This window comes from Sapajus apella, unplaced genomic scaffold, assembly GCF_009761245.1.
Source record: "Sapajus apella isolate SASKATOON/1434 unplaced genomic scaffold, GSC_monkey_1.0 scaffold105, whole genome shotgun sequence".
NCBI lineage: Eukaryota > Metazoa > Chordata > Mammalia > Primates > Cebidae > Sapajus > Sapajus apella.
This window is the reverse complement of record NW_022437045.1, coordinates 6,977,913-6,993,164: the sequence shown is the minus strand read 5'-3', so window position 1 is coordinate 6,993,164 and position 15,252 is coordinate 6,977,913. Positions and strand designations below refer to the sequence as shown.

The 15,252-nt window shown below is 39.3% G+C and overlaps 1 long non-coding RNA gene across 1 annotated transcript in view; it reads left to right on the top strand.

Moving 5' to 3' along the window:
- The first annotated feature begins 1,435 nt into the window (after positions 1–1,435).
- LOC116536937 overlaps positions 1,436–15,252 on the top strand; it is a 34,716-nt gene continuing 20,899 nt past the window's right edge. Inside the window, exon 1 of the long non-coding RNA XR_004262889.1 lies at positions 1,436–1,501. This is a non-coding gene — a long non-coding RNA (uncharacterized LOC116536937). The remainder of the gene's footprint in view (positions 1,502–15,252) is intronic.

The following is a 15,252-nucleotide window of genomic DNA, read 5'->3' as shown; positions in this document are numbered from 1 at the left end:
TCCTTATTTGAGAGCAATAAAGTGCAATACTCATTTCCCTTCCCACGGGAGGTCAAATGTATCATTTTTAAATCTGCATTTGGGAGTTTCTAAAACCAATTAACTTTAACTTGCCATTGTTCTTAATGTCCACTGATAATTACTGCTAATGGCTGTTGGTGACCACAAATGGCAAACGGCCACTATGGCAATCAAAGGGCACATTTTAATGTATTAATGTGCTTAATGTATTAGACATTACTAGTGTCCCTTGAGTGGTAAACAGTCTCACTTATGACAATTATTTCTTCTTGGTAGATTTGGCTGGGAGACAATAGCATCCTAGCTATAAAATTTTAAAAAGACAACGCAGGTATCAGTTCTGTGGAAAATGTAATGACATAACAAAGTTTTCTTAAAATCGAGAACTTGAAAGGAGCTTTTTAAGCTGTCATCACCCCCTGCCCCCCAGTTCCCAGGTAAGGACCCAGGCTGTTTATGGCTGCAATGCACTTAAACCCCTTGCTTCCTGAGTGCAGTGTGGGTGCCACCATCTTGCACAGGCTGGCTCAACTTTAATATCCACCAAGTTGGCAGCCAAAGGAAAGTTGTGTGCATGTGCATGTGCATGTGCATACAGAGGAGGTACAAAGTCATTGACCAGAGGAGTGGGTTTGAAACCTTCTGGATCCTGCCACGTTAAACCCAATTAATTAGAGGAAAACTGGAGAGGGGGCTTTGGTTCCTGTGGAAGGTCATCCTGGATTTGAGCTACTAAGTTATTTCATATCTCTCTGAAGTCTACAATCTGATGGATGCTTGCGCATCCCTGGCCTTCTTTAAAAGAAGCTTTTTTCTCCAGCAAGGCATTCAAAACCTGGTTAAGGGGCCGGGTGCGGTAGCTCACACCTGTAATCCCAGTACTTTGGGAGGCCAAAGTGGGTGAATCACCTGAGGTCAGGAGTTTGAGACCAGCCTGGCTAACATGGCGAAAACTCGTCTCTACTAAAAATACAAAAATTAGCTGGTCGTGGTGGTGTGTGCCTGTAGTCCCAGCTACTCAGAAGGCTGAGGCAGGAGAATTGCTTGAACCCGGGAGGCAGAGGTCACCATGAGCTGAGATTGTACCACTGAACTCCAGCCTGGGCAACGGAGCAAGACTTTGTCTCAAAACAAACAAACAACAACAAATGATCGAGGATTATATTTTGTTTTCAATGCTATGGTAGCATAAAAATAAATCTTTTTCTGTTCAAAAACTTTTCATGCAGCACATGTGTGTGCATGCTGAAGAATTTATTAAGATTAAACGTCTTAAATCTTCAGGTGATCAACTGGTGCCGAAATGAAGTATGTTTCTGGATAGTGTGAAATCTTGATTTACCATTATAAAATAATACTATAAATATAAAATGATTTTTAATTTTGCTTTAAAAATGATATTGAATTTTCAAATAATAAAACTGACCTTCTGTGTGTTTAATTCTAGGAAGCTCTTGTCGACTGCTACAAACCAACAGAGGTAAACAAATTACTCTTCCTAAATGCCATGTTTGAACTGGTTTTTTATTAAATCAATTTGTCTATTTTTAAAGCAAACCACAATTAGTGGGTTTGACTGTGTGTGTAGCAATTAGCAATTATTATCCATGAATGCGTATGTTTGAGTAGTTCTAACTTCATTATTTCTAAGCCTAAATGTGTCTCGTTCATAGATACTTAAAATTAATGGAGCAGAGTGTGTTGCTTGTGCTGGATAAAAGCCAAACTTCAAAGGAAATTGTGAGAGGGTTTGGAATCATTTTAGTAAAAGTTTTAGGTTTATAACTGGTTTATACATTCTATCAGTTTATTGGTATATATTTTCTAAAAGCTTAAAGTCAATCCTGTCTTTCCAAAGAATTACCTTTATTGGGAAAAAACGTTATGCTTTGTTTAGATATTTATCAAGCATATGTCTGAATATTAGCATACAAATGGATATCAGTGTGATTAGACTAAATAAAGCGTTTAATGTAGACTGTCATGACTGACAGCAGAGAGTAGAAATTAAGGTTTTAATTAGTTACGAAAATATTCGTGAGAGAAGTATTTTGTCCCTGTGATAAATTGGAGAAATTATAAGATCCATCAGATGTTTTGCAGTCTATTTGTAACATCAAAGCAATGGTGGTAAGACTGCCGATTTTTTGAAGAGGTCTAATTAAAAAGGGGAGGACAGCATGCTTTTACAAGTGTCTGATTTCAATGACTTGGTTTGGGACTAGTTACCCATTTAAGCTTTATTCTTCCAACCTCCAGCTCTGATTACATCTTGCAGTCATAGAGATTTTTAGTTTTACTTTTAGCCATCAAAATATAGACTTTTAGACCAGGCTTGATGGCCCACACCTGTACTCCCAGGCCAAAGTGGGAGGATCACTTGACCCCAGCAGTTCAAGACCAGCCTGGGCAACATAGCGTGATCTCATCTCTTAAGAAAAAAAATTATATATATGTTTAAATTAATGTAATACAAATACATATTAACACATCTGAATCTCCGCACCTCCCCCCCAAATTCTAAGCCTTATTTAAAAAGGTAACAGTGACCTTTTCCACCCTTCAGGCCCCTTCCCTCTTTTATATGATATTTATGTATTATATTTCTATATTTTAATAAACAACACTTTTGCACTTTGGGCTGTTTCCCTTCCCTACTATTTGCTCTTTTATTTATTTATTTTTCTTCTCTCTCTCTCTCTCTTTTTTTTTTTTTAGAGACAGAGTTTCATTCTATCACCTAGGCTAGAATGCAATGGTGCAGTCATAACTCCCTGCAGCCTTGAACTCCTGTATTCGAGCAATTCTCCCACCTCAACCTCCTGAGTAGCTAGGACTATAGTCATGCACCACCACACTCAGCTAAATTATTTTTATTTTAATTTTTTTAAATAGAGATTGGGTCTTGCCATGTTTCCCAAACCTGTCTTGAACTCCTGGCCTTAAACTATCCTCCTGCTTCGGCCTCTCAAAGTGCTGGAATTACAGGCATGAGCCACTGTGCCTGGCCTATTTATTCTTTTATTCTTAAATATGCGTTTACTACATTTTTTTCATTTATTGACTTTAAGAGAAAGATGACTACTCTCTCACTCTCCACACAATTCGTTTTCATCTATACCCTCATCAAAGTTACTTAACAGTATTTTGCTAAACTAGTAGTCAAGATTTATAACATCATGATTTAAACAAATGTTTTTCACTGTTAAGCCAACAGTAAAATATGATCGTGGTTCCTTTTTGTACAGCCCTTTGTTTCTCTTGGAGTTGATAATCCTTGTCTTTATTATTATTATTATTATTACTATTATTTTGAGACAGGATCTTGTTCTGTCTCCCAGGCTGGAGTGCAGTGGTAGAATCTTGGCTCACTGCAGCCTCTACCTCCCAGGTTCAAGTGATTCTCATGCCTCAGCCTCCTGAATAGCTGAGATTACTAACCCTGGCTAAGTTTTGTGTTTTCAGTAGAGACGATGTTTGGCCATGTTGGCCAGGCTGGTCTTGAGCTGATGGCCTCAAGTGCTCCATCTGCCTCAGCCTCCCAAAGTACTGGGATTGTAGGCGTGAGCCACCGTGCGCAGCCATAACTCTTGTCTTTAGTGTTGTCTAATACCAATTGCTGTTTTTGGTGAACTCTCCAGTGTCTTTGTCAAACATGTAATGTATTTCGTGACTGCTCAAACACATCATTACCATCCTCCTGCCCCCAGACTTTTCTCCTGGAGCCCCTATATAACAATCTGGAGAAGTTTTTTGTTGTTTTTATGTTTAAGATTATTCTGCTCTCTGCATTGTTTGTTTCTCTGCATCTTACCTTTTTCTGCCTATTTTCATGTCTTTGCTGATTTTTGGCAGCAAACTCACATTTGAATATGAGGAGGCAGTAAGTGGGTTTGCATTTGTGTGTATAAGAACAGCTTGTTTTTGTTGTTGTTGGTTTTGAACAGTCTTGCTCTGTCACCTCAGGCTGGGGTGCAGTGGCATGATGTAGGCTCACTGCAAACTCTGCCTTTGGGGTGCAAAGATTCTCTTGCCTCAGCCTCACGAGTAGCTGGGATTACAGACGTGGGCCACCATGCCTGGCTGATTTTTGTATTTTTAGTAGAGGCAAAGTTTTGCCATGTTGGCAAGGCTGGTCTCAAACTTCTGGCCTCAAGTGATCCACCTGCCTCGGCCTCCCAAAGTACTGGCATTACAATCATGAGCCATCACGCTCACCCAGGACTGCTTGGCTATTGCTGGGTCTCACTATGGAGTGACCAAGCTGCAAGCTGGATTTTTTTTCTTAATCTGTTACATATGGAAGGGGGTGGACTCCTCAAAAAAGTCAGTGTTTGGTTCATTTTCTCTGAAGAGATTTGGGTTTTTTAGAATTTGACCCTCAAATTCCCTATCTGAGGGTTGACGGTCTGACTTTAGGCTTTCTGGAAGCAGAGAGAAGGCAGGAGACTTTACTATTTAGCTCTTTGGGGACTAGAGCTTCTTTATTTATAGGTAGTTGGGGAATTAGTATAGGAGTTAATTAGATATTAGAAAGCGATTTTAAATTGTGTGATGGGTTAGACAAGAATAATAGAATTGTAGTCAAGACAAATGATGAATCGTGCAGGTGAATGAGCACGTAATATGGGGTGGAAGGGGCTGCTGCAGAGAGGAAGCCCACTTGGTAGCTGCTGACATGCAGTCACTCATCTTATCACTCCCTTTTTTCTCAGTTCTCCACCTAAGTGAAGAAATTCATGGTTTGGTTATTTGGGTGAGAAAGTTTGGACTTGCAAATTTCTCTTTTGCCAGCTTGGCAGCCAACAGTGAAAGGCACTGCATTTTCTCATGGAAATGAGCCCATTCTCTCTCTAGTTTTTGCAATGTCTGGGGAACCAAATATTTACACTAATTAAGAGCCATGCAGTTCAATGAAAATGGTGAGTCTTGCCCCCACCCCACACCTCAGTGCAAATATTTCTCATCTGGTTTCTACATGGAGGCTTAGGAGATGAAAGAATGTGTAGTATTTGAATAGTCTTCAGAGTTCCACAAGCAGAAAAAGGAGATGGAGTCTCTAAGTGAACATCTCTGTGTTCTTTTTTAAGCTCATGTTTCTAGGAATGGAAATGATGTATAATGCTGAGGAATTTCATTCAGGTTCACTTATCTGTTAACAGATCATTTCAAAAAGGCTGGACACTTTTTGAGTTTACGTTAATAAGAAACAGATTTTACTGGCACCTGGATTGTGGTAATGACAATGAATAGCTTATATTTTTCCAGAGCTCTGTAGTTCACATTGCACTAACATGCGTTACTTTATTTAATCCTCACAATTGTCACTTAAAGCAGAGAGGGTTTGGGTAGCTGGCTCATAAGGTCAGAGCAATGAGCAAGAGAGTCAGGATTCAACCTGAGTTTCTGACACCTGATCTTGTGCTCTTTCTTTCCAATCTGCCAGTCTTCCGAAGCTACTTGACTCAGCAAGAGGTTTAGTACTTTATAGGACTTTGCCCTATCTGAACTAAATGCCTATCAATTAATGGTCTTCTGTTCTAAGTAGCCATCTCTAGAGGTGCTGTTTTTGATCAAAATTATTTTACTTACAATAGTTATGCCACTTGGAACTTAGAAATGCAAGGAAGATGTCTTTGCTGATTCAGATACTTTTATTTTATAACTCCTCATTGCAGAGGTAGGGGGAGTGGTGGAAGAATATTGGAATTTGAGTCAAAAGTCTCATGCCAATGCTAGCACTAACTGTGTGACTTTAAGCAATGTTCTTAACCTGTCTGAGTCTCCCTTTTCTCCTCTATAAAATGGAGGTAATAATAACCACATCTCTGCATGTTGGTAAGGATTATTTGCTATGATAATTTTAAAATTTTATTTTATTTTAATTTTTTGAGAAAGGGTCTCACTCTGTTGCCCAGGCTGAAGTGCAGTGGCACAATCACAGCTCACTGTAGCCTCAACCCCCTGGGTTCAAGCAATCCTCCTGCCTCAGGCCCCCGGGTAGTTGAGACAACAGGTGCACATCACCACACCTAGCTAATTTTTGTATTTTTTGTGGAGACAAAGTTTCTCCATGTTGCCCAGGCTAGTCTCAAACTCCTGAGCTCAAGCAATCTGCCTGCATGGGCCTCCTGAAGTGCCGGGATTACAGATAACGAGCCATTAAGCCTGGCCCACATGGTAATTTTAGTAATAGTAACAATAGCAATGATAATAGCTAAAAACATCACTACGCATTTAGTAGATGCCAGGCGCTAATCTAATTACATCTCATGTATTAAGACATTTAATCTTTTTTCAGAAAATTTATTAACATTTGGTAAATTCTTCATAGCTTTTAAAAGAAAATTTTAAGTAGATTTCATTTTTTAGAGCAGTTTTAGGTTCACAGTGAAATTGACTAGAAGGTACAGATTTCCAATATACTCACTCCCATCCATGTCACACATGTACACAGCATCCCCAGTTGTAATCATCTCTCCACAGAGAGGTACATTTGTTAGAACTGGTGAACCTACATTGATACATCATTATCACCTCTTGGTACTGTAGATTATGGGTTTGATTGAATTCATGATGACATGTATCCACCATAACAGTATCATACAGAGTAGTGTCACTGCCTTAATAATCCTCTGTGCTTTGCCTGTTCATCTCTCCTTTCCCCTTTCCCCCGGCAACCACTGATCTCTTTATTGTCTCCACAGTTTTACCTTTTTCAAAATGTCATATAGTTGGAATTATACAGTATATAGCCTTTCTATTTTCAGAATAACCACAGCATGAAAATGTATAGCTTTTCAAACTGGCTTTTATTTATTTATTTTTTAGATGGAGTCTTGCTCTGTCTCCTAGGCTGGAGTGCAGTGGCATGATCTTGGCTCACTGCAGCCTCTACCTCCCAGGTTCAAGTGATTCTCCTACCTCAGCCTCTCATGTAGCTGGGATTACAGGCATGCGCCACCACGTCCAGCTAATTTTTGTATTTTTAGTAGAGACAGGGTTTCGCCATGTTGGCCAGGCTGGTCTTGAGCTCCTGACCTCAGGTGATGCAGCCACCCTGGTCTCCCAAAGTACTGGGATTACAGGTGTGAGCCACTGCGCCCAGCCCAAACTGGCTTTTAAAAAATTTGATGTCAACAGTTAGCAGCTACAGACTGGCTTCTTTTCCTTAGTAATATGCATTTAAGTTTGCTCCAGGTCTTTTCACTGCTTGATAGCTCATTTCTTTTCAGTGCTGAATAATATTCTGTTGTCTGGATGTACCAGAGTTTATCCATTCATTCATCTACTGAAATACTCTTGGTTACTTCCAAGTTTTGGCAATTAATGAATAAAGCTGCTGTAAACATTCCTGAGCAGGTTTTTGTGTGGACATGAGTTCTCAAGTCTTTTGGGTAAATACCAGGGAGTAGGATTAATTATATTGTATGGTAAGAAGAGTATGTTTAGGTTTTGTAAGAAACTGCTTAACTGTCTTCCAAAGCAGTTGTACCATTTTGCATTCTCACCAGCGAAGAGAATTCTTGTTGCTCCACATCCTCACGAGCATTTAGTGTTGTCATTGTTCTGGATTTGGGCCATTCTAATTGGTGTGCAGTGATATCTCATTATTGTTTTAATTTGCATTTCTTTGGTGACATGATTTGGAGCAACTTTTTATTTGCTTATTTGTCATCTATATCTTCTTTAGTGAGGGAGTCCATTAAGGTTTCTGGTCCATCCTTTAAAAGGGTTTGTTTTCTTTTTGTTGAATTTTAAGGATTCTTTGTATATTTTGGGTAGTAGGCTTTTATCAGACATGCTCTTTGCAAATATTTTCTCCCAGTCTGTGGCTTCTCTTTTTATTCTCTTGACAGCATGTTTCACAACTGAATACAAAAAATACAAAAATTGGCTGGATGTGGTGGCACATGCCTGTTATCCCAGGAATTTTTATTTTAATGAAATCCAGTTTATCAATGTTTTCTTTTATGGATCATCCATTTTGTGTTGTATCTACAACTCACTGTAAAACATGAGATCATCTAGATTTTCTCCTATGTTACCTTTTGTGAGATTTATAGTTCTGCATTTTACATTAGGTCCATGCATGATCCATTTGAGTTAATTTTTGTGAAGAGTGTAAGGTCTGGGTCTGGGTTCATTTTTTTGCACCTGGATTTCCAGTTGTCAAATCCTACCTTTGCTCCATTGAATTGCCTTTGCTTTTTTGTCAAAGATCAGTTGATATTTATGTTGGTCTGTTTCTGGGTCTCTGTTATATTCCAATTATCTATATGTCCACTCTTTCACCAATACCATACTGTCTTGATTGTTGTGGCTTCAAGTGTGTCCTGAGGTTGGGTAGTATGTCCTCCACCCTTGTTTTTGTCCTTCAACATTGTGTTGGCTATTTTGGGTCTTTCATCTTTCTATATAAACCTTAGAATCAGTTTGTTGATATCCATAGAATAACATCCTGGGGTTTTTATTGGGATTCCATTGCATCTGTAGATCAATTTGGGAAGAACTGACATAATGACCATATTTCATCTTCCTATCTATGAACATTGAATACCTCTCCATTTATTCCTATCAAGATATCTTCAAGCTTAGAGACACTTTCCTCAGCTGTGTGCAGTTTGCTAATGAACCCATCAAAGGCATTATTTCTGTTACAGTATTTTTAATCTCTAGCATTTCTTTCTGAATCTTTCTTAGAATTTTCATCTCTCTACTTACATTCTCCATCTGTTCATGCATGCTGTCTACTTTATCCATCAGAGCCCTTATGATATTAAACAGAGTTTTTTTAAATGCTGGGATGGATAATTCCAACATTCCTGCTGTATCTGAGTGGTTCTAATGCTTGCTCTCTTCAAACTGTGTTTTTCTGCCTTTTACTGTGTGTTACAATTTTTTTTTTTTTTTTGATATCTGAACATGGTGAACTAGGTAAAAGGAACTACTGTAAATGGGCCTTAAGTAGTGTGGTAGTAAGGTTTGAGGAGAGGGGAAGCATCCACAGTCCTGTGACTAGTTCTCAGTCTTGTAGGTAGCCTGTGTCCCTGAACTGTGAACTTCACAAGTGCTTCTCTGTTCATCCCCATGCTCCTGTAGGTGGAAAGGATAGCTGGAGCCAGCTGGAGTTTGGTGTTTCCCCTTCTCCCAGGTCACTTAGGCTCTAGTAAAACCCTGGCAGGCTAGGCTCCAGTTAAATAGTTTCTTCTCAGGACAGATCTTATTAAATAAACTTTTAGACTTCGGGACAAAAAAAAAAAAGAAGAAGAAGAAGAACAGAATGCTCTGGCGTATTTCAAAATGGTTCCTTTTTCTCATCCTGCTGGAAGTTCAAGGGAATTATCCTCCATTGTTCACTGTGAGGACTTGGTAGAATCCTTAAAGGTAAATCTCATACAAAGGTATGCTCCTATCTCTGCCCATGACTGGATCCCCATGGAATTTTAATCTCTAAAACTTGTCTTCTCTGAGACTCTAGCAATTTGTCAATTCCAGTTCAGGTTTTTCTACCTATCCTTTGGTTCCCCAAGGTTGTTACTTGTGAATTTCTGTTCCAGGAAGTTGTGATTTTCTGTATTCACCTGTCAGTTCCTCCACTTCTGGGGCGTTTTTTTGCTCAGCAACCTCACTTCCCTTGTGGATCTAAAAATAGTTGTGGATATTTGAGTTTGTTCAGCTTTTTACTTTTTTGTTAGGATGGGGTGGCAATTTCCAAACTTCTTACATATCTGACTGGAAACAGGAATTCTCATTTAATCTTCACAACAAATCTAATAGATTGACACCATTGTCAGTTAAGGAATTTGAGGCATAGAAGTGTTCTGTAATTTTTCTAAATTCACACAGTTAATGAATGGAGAAGTCAGGGTATGTATTAAAGCACATGACATAAAGCTTCACACATAGTAGGTCCTTAGTATGCTAGTTGAATCTGATTCTGCATAAAGTAATGCTTCCCTATCACATGTTAAATATGCAAAATGTCCAGATTCACCAATAATGATATTCTTGGATTATTAAATTTAAAGAATTGGCTTTAAATAATTTGCTAATTTCCAAGAAGTGATATTGTTTTTGGTGTGTCACTTTCTGTCATATACTTTGGGTCTGTGGCTTCATCCTTATATGGGCCACTGCCCAATAGGAAGGGACTTGTGTGCCCCCATTATGATTCATATGCTTTTTTCCCCCAAATCCATAGCTGACCTGATTGATTCATGTTCAGTCTGTGGACTCTTGTCATGTAAACCTTCCTGACCTGGACAGTGAATATGATTGCTGGGAAACACAGCAATATAACTGTGGCACCTCACTAATGTATGAGTGATTGGTTAGTAAGAATGGTGATTTCATTTTTTTCCTTCAGTAAATGCCATTTCTAACGTAGTGAATATTAAAATTGATCTGACTTAAGGTAGCAAAGGATGTTTCCATATAATGCAAGAGGCAAAAAGGTAATTTTATTTTGGATATTACTTGTATTTGAATGATTGATAGTGTTAGCCTAGTGGACATGGTAAAAATCAGAGGTGGGGGTTTGGAAGCCTGCTAGCCAGACTTGAGAGGAGCTTCTTCTCCTTTTTCTCACTCTTTGAAGAGTTTCCAATTTTTGGATTACAAACTAGGAGAACCTCCATTGTACTGGGAGGATGAATAGAAAATGCATTTAATCTGGGCTTGAGGGCGTCTGCCTTCCCGTCTGTTCGGGAGTTGTCTAGTCAATGAGCTTTTTAAAAAAATCTCTTTTTATAGTTGATGATACCTATGCCATTGCCCTTTGATAAATGTCAGGTTTTTCTTTCCATGAATTTATTTCATTTTTTAAACTAGAGGTTTTAATAGAACCTATCATTGTATCAAATGAGACAATGATCAACGATATCAAAGCCTATACATTGATTGGCATCCGTTCATCCCGGATGACTAAGTCTGAGAGTAGGGGGCAAGAGGCATTTCTGGGTTCCAGTAATCTACCAGGTAATGGAAATGTCATGTTCATGCACTGGTGCCAGAAAGCAATGTGTGATCTGGTTTGTAAGTAGAAATCAAGCAGTATTTTCTAAAAGGCAGGTCCGCTCTGCTGTTCTTCTCATGTTGGCAGTAGGAAGGCAGAGTCTCTTTCTGCCATGATTTTATGGTAACTGTGACTTTCTGACTAGCTTTGGTGATGGCCATTGTCAACCATTTATTTAGTATTTAAACCTGTCTTTTAGAGTCATTGTTCAGTTTATGCATACGTGGAAGTACATTCCTTCTGCACTGAAATGTTTACAGTGGAGAGAGAATATAAATGGTATTTACAACACAGAAAAACCATGTGGTGACTGAAAGAGACACAGCTTGGTGTTTTACAATCTTCTCTTTATTCATTTGTTCAACAAATGTGTATCAAATATCTGTATGCCTGTAACTAATTTAGGAACTGAGACCTGGCAGGGAACTTCTATATCCATTTTTAAAATAACCTCTTGGAAACCCACAGTGAACTATGGTGGGAATTTAAGTGCTCAAAGAATATTTAAATAGGAATAAAAGGACAGAAATGTCAGTCTGCTGGCTTATTCAATGGTTCTCTAAGTTAGAAGGCAAATTGCTTGACAGAATGTGCTTTTTAGGGCATCTGAACCTGCTAGAGGAAGCAGTCATATTATTCATTTTAAGGGGTCTGAGTGTGTATCCATAGGCAGGAGAACTCCTTTCTTATGTCAGACCCTTTCATCTGACCTCTCATGGGGTTTCCTCAGAAAAGACTGCAATCTTGAGCGGGGATGAGGAATAGAACTTGAATGCTAGATTCATGAGTTGGAAACACACCTTTAAAACATTTAGAACAATATTTCTGAATAGAGAAGGAATTGAGAAAGCCAGACCAGAATCAGAGGAAAACTATGTTTTAGTAGTTGTAGCCACTGGCTACAAAAGCCTTATAATGTTTTAGTGTCATTGGGCAGGCAAGTATTAAGGGATTGGGGTTTACTAGCCAGAAACATGCGTAGCTTTACTTAATAGCCCGAAGTATTCTGGTCTCAGTATTATAGTTGCTCACGTACTTTCAGTAGGACTCTATGCACCAGACCTCATCTGCTCAAGGTAAAAGTGCTATACATACTGGAGCTGGAAAAGGACCCACATTTGAGTCCAAATCCTATGCTCTGTCAACTCCTCACTGCCTTTTTCTGAATTTTTACTAACTGAGCACAAGCTCTACTTTAGAATATTCATAAAGCTGATTAAGATTATCTTCATTGAGGAAAATCAGTATTACCCAGAAATGTTAGGTAAGCTTGCTGAAGACAGGCAGTCATGAAGCAAAACTCTGCATTTATTTCCTGGCCTTCATTCAGCACTCTTTGTAAAGTTAGGGAAGTGTCCAAAAGACTGCTCTCACTTGTGACACCAATCACAACTTCACACATCCTCAAAACCAACTTTGGGTTTGATAATTTGCAAAAAGAATTCAAATATTTTATACTCATGGTTCTGGTTTATTACACAGAAAGGCTATAGTCAAGTGAAGAGACATGTGAGACAGAGTCCACAAAAGTGGTAAATGTGAAGCTTCCACTTGTCTCCTCCCTGGGTAATGGACAGCATTCTCTTAGCAATGACGTGTGACAAATATGCAGAGAGTATTGGCAATCTGAGGCGCTAACCTGAGCCTTGGTGTCCAGAGTTTTTACTGGGGTTTGGTCACGTAGACATAGTTGACTACTCATGTGCTGACCTTGTCTCCAGCTCATACCACATGATCGAAAGTATCTACTCTAGGTCACATCATTAGACTATATAACTTGGCACCATGCCCCAAGTAAACAAAGACCCTTTTTTTTTCAGGCAGATGTTCTAAGGACTTAGAGCTCACCTCTCAGGAGGTGAGGGTAGGTTAAATATTTTATTATACACTCTTAGAAGCAGGATGACCATGAGATGGTGATGACAGCAATAATAATAACAGTGATCAGAAGAAACTAGATGGCATTATAGGAAAAGCCATGTGGGCCTTGCTTTTGGGTAGGTCTTCTTTCTCTTGATAATTAATGATTGTTATTTTTATGAGACACAATAGAGGAGGCACAGCTGTAAAGGACAGTGGACCTGGTTAGCATTTTCAAATGATTGATTGTATTTTATGGCCTTTTCTTATTCATTAAATTCAGAATGGCCAACCCTATATTAAAAACAGATCCACACTCTCTTCCTGTACTTAGACTAATCTAGACAAAAGAAATAATATAAAATAAAGACAATGTTACACATGACTTTAATTTCTATGTCTATAACAAAGAGAGTTATAATCAAAAACAAGTCCCAAAAAGTCAGGAAATGGGCTTCTTTTATTTAGACAAAATTCAGGTCTTTATAGCAAATAATACTCTCCCTCATTGACAGAATCTTGATGAAGTTATTTATACTTTAGTTCCTCAGTGACTAAACTGGGAGATTATAATTTTGCCAAATTTATTCTATTGATTATTTACTGTGGCTGGATGATATATGTGGATTTTTTTACATTGCCCAAATTGAAAATGTAAAGATTCTGAGACACAGTTAGTAAGTGAGGGGAGAATTAAATGCTGTCAGATTGAATCTAGGGGAGGGTTAATGAACTGTCTGCTGCATACAAATAGAGGTTGGAATTTGGGTAAAAAATAAATTAGTCCAAGAACAATGGACTGAATCTCTAAAATAGATTAATGGGACTTATCTCACAGTGGAACAAATTACTATTTAAAGACAGATAGTCAAGAAAATAAATGGACAACATAGTGTCAGTGGTTTTAAGTTAAAGGAGGGGGAAAAAGCAGGATGTAGTTAAGACCTTCAGGAATTTATGCTGGCAGAAGTCATTATAATGACCGCAGCCCCAAAACCCTACCCATAACAGATCCATAAGCCTCTTTTCAGATAATGAAAACTAGGATCAGTTCTGGTGTGCCCTGCCAACAAATGCACCTCTTGAAAGATGAAAACACCCCCCACCCCCAAAAAGAAGGGGGAAATTAAATGTGTCAGTGGTGAGTGATGATGGGCGACAGGGCTTGCTATGGAGCTGATTTGTGCCTGGGACTTCCGGGAGCAAATCCCAGTGTCACACTGAGCTGGGGAACACCCCAAAGCTGAGCTCATCAGTACTGATTCATCTGCCTGCCTGTTTGGCCCATCCAGGAGTTTTCAGTGTGATTTTTAAATGCTTAGCTGGTTCTTTGGGTGAGGACTTTTTGCCATTTGGAACAATTTGTAGGTGTTATCCTCACCTTTTCCAAGAGGCACACACCACCTGCCCATTTTCCTCACTCTTCTAAACTTTGAAGATCTGGAAATTCTTCTCTTCCCACCACCCCCTTCACACCTTGCCTGATTTCCACCCATCTGCTAATGTCAGTGTTTTTAGAAGAAGTGTTTGGTAGCTGCTTCAAAGGAAACTTGTCATTGAGTTGACTCAATTTGCTGTAATTTGGCAGCCAGACTCCAGGCCAGGGTTAGCCCCTGTGAATATGCACCTTGAAGGAAGTAACTGGTCAGGGGCACAAAGAGGAGGCAACACATAGGGTGTTGCATGACCCACATGCATCCCAGCCTTTGGAACCCTCATCTGCTGTTTCTCTCCCCTGTCCCCCTACCCTCTGCATAAGGAGTGGATGGTTTTTGTTGTTGTTTGGGAAAATCAGGGTGAGCATCCACAGTTCTGGGCACCCTTTATTAGAGCTTATAAATGTACACGATCACTGCCGTTGGTGAGACTGTTTCCCGAGCAGTGATTTTCAGCTTTTCTTCTTTTGTCAGGAAATATGTCCAGTGCAAGGGCTACTGCATAATATCCATTTATCTTGTTTAGATTTTTAAATGACCCAAAATGCTTAAAAGAATGACATAAGTGCAGGTTATGCACAGAACAGGGATTTGCAGTGATACTGTGGTTTCCCCTTTTCCTACTTTCCATTGGGCCCATCTTTCTTAAGCGGCACATTATCATCAAAGAGGGGAACAGATGAATTACTTTGAATAACTCGGGAAGGCTACCAGATAGCTGGCTATGGTGATAATTACAAAATAGTGTCTATCTGCCACCACTGGTGCCAGCTGGAGCAGGTGGGGTGCTGGGGATGGAATATGAAAGGCGTAGGGTCCAGGATGGACTAGTGCAGTGGGCAGAGCTCAGAGTAGAGTGTGGCCACTGTGATGCCACAACTCTGTGACAGAACCACATGGCAGAAACTCCAGGGAGAG